Source organism: Tuber melanosporum, assembly GCF_000151645.1.
Source record: "Tuber melanosporum whole genome shotgun sequence assembly, scaffold_167, strain Mel28".
In the NCBI taxonomy this organism is placed as follows: Eukaryota; Fungi; Ascomycota; class Pezizomycetes; order Pezizales; family Tuberaceae; genus Tuber; species Tuber melanosporum.
In genome coordinates, this window is record NW_003298827.1 from 220,721 (window position 1) to 222,958 (window position 2,238).

Genomic DNA, 2,238 nt, shown 5'->3' on the forward strand with positions numbered 1-2,238 from the left:
AGGCCCTTTGTAGAGCAGTGAAATTCATGGCGCATGCTGACCAGATGCTAGCTCCTACTACATAATCACGTATGGTAGTGGATATTTGTTCAAGACAGTTATCTTGTTTAGGTTTCAGCAGTCCACCACCAGCAGTAGTCTACCATCTGCTTTTGGTGTAAAGTGGATTGCAGCACTGAAAGGCAATTGGCTTTATGTGATCTTTCCTTACCAAAATATATCATCAAGGTATTCCGGTAGTAACTTGGTTGTTTAATGGATAGAGAATAAATGGGTTCCCAAGAGTGTTTCGCTCCTTTGACTAATCTAATTTCATAATTGAAGGTTCTCCTAGATGCTAACTTTGCCACTATTTGTAGAAGAAATAGCTTTTCGAAATTCTAGTAGTACCTTGGGAGAGAATTGAAGTTGACCTGGTTAGGATCTTCAATGCTTCTGATTTGTCCTATTTATATTGCATTTTCATTCCAAGTGACTGTTTTGTCATATTTAACCATATCTGTGATTCTTTCATCTTCTTCTTCTACACAAGTCTTATATTTGTGATCTTTAAATTCCTACCTTGCATGTTTTCCAACACTAGATAGTGGGTATTCTGAATGCCACTACCTAAAAAGAATTGTTATCTAATAATCGCTAGCTACTGTGATTTTGCACACAACTTCTGACATGTGTTTGTTTCGTCCTATTTCAAGCCACATAGAGTATGTAAAACCTTCCTACTGATAGAGATAATACTCTATCAAAGCCTTAAATGTTGACTAGGTTTGGTCTCTCTGTGAACAGAATTTTCAGTTTCTTTACAAGTTTCTTATTAATTAGAAACATGTTGGATCGTGAATCTAATGGTACTCATATTTTGTAACATTGCTGGCTTGGGTTTATATTATGAAGATAAGTATGTCTATTGGGACAATCCTATCTTGTAGGTTTTAGTGCGCCAAAAGCGCAATTCTTTAGATAAGGCATCGAATCGTCGTTAAGTCTTTTCGACATGTCTGAGATTTGTTAACAACTGGAATGTTTGCTAATGCACCAGTGCAGTTATGACCACTCAGGTCTCCTCCAACAAACGTGTTTCCTATTGGTATATTAGGTAGCCCACTACTAGCAGTCTTTATCACCTGCTGAGGAGTTCCTATACCTTCCACCTTTACAGCTTGTGGAACTAATTTAGGTGGTCTCTGCTATTATTCAAATATCATAGAAATAAAAGCCAGGTATATAGGACTGGTTGGCTGTCTCTTTTATAATATTCACAGGCTCAGACTCTATCCTTGATTAACTGTAGACAGTGTCCTCACTTTATCCAGTTCTATTTAGTACCAGTATAGCACCTAAGAGACAGTAACTAAAGGTAAGGTTTAGAGCTCTTGTATCTATTTGTAACGATCCCTCTTTGGATAGTTAGTGCTTGGCAACGGGGAACGATACTTCTCTTCCTGTCTTTCTTCTTCTCCTTGTCTTCTACTGGGAATGCCTATCGTAAGCTTTGTCTAACTCTTCTTTGTAAAGCTCCTTCCTTGGCGTAACGATAACGTTGCAATAAAGGTAAAGATCGTAAGGGTGTTTTATATTTGTTAAAGTAATAAGTAGGGAAAGTACTTAGAACAAAGCGTGAAGAACCTATCTTCCTCGGCCGCATCGGCCTCCTTATATAGTGTTCTTCCTGCCTTTAATCATGTGACCATGTGCGAAACTAAATCATAACAAACTAATCATATGACCAAAGTGATTACATGCTCAAAACCCATGACCTCATAGCGAGGTCATGTGCGAAACTCATAAATCAATCATAACTCAATAAACAAGTCATATGACTCGACTGAGTCATATGCACGAAACCCATAACATCATAATGAGGTCATGTGCGAAACATAAATCATATGCGCAAGGCTTGCCCGTAAGGCACACTCGTAAGGCATACTCGTCAGGCGCATGTCCCATGACTCATACTTGAGCCATGTGCGAAAGCATCACAAATCCCACACATAACTAATCATATAACCCGAATAGGTCATATGTGTGAAACAATAACATACCTGTGACTCATAACCATGTGTCACGTGAAAAACCCTTTCCTCACTAAGCCACGTTTGTGACACTATTCCTCTTATAGATCGAAGATGGTTTTCACTTTTCCTCTAGATTACTTCATCTTAGGCCTACTGTCGCTCCCAGAGGTACCCTTAGTGCTGTCTGTTTCCTCTCTAGATTTTGGTCCTTATCGGAGACTCT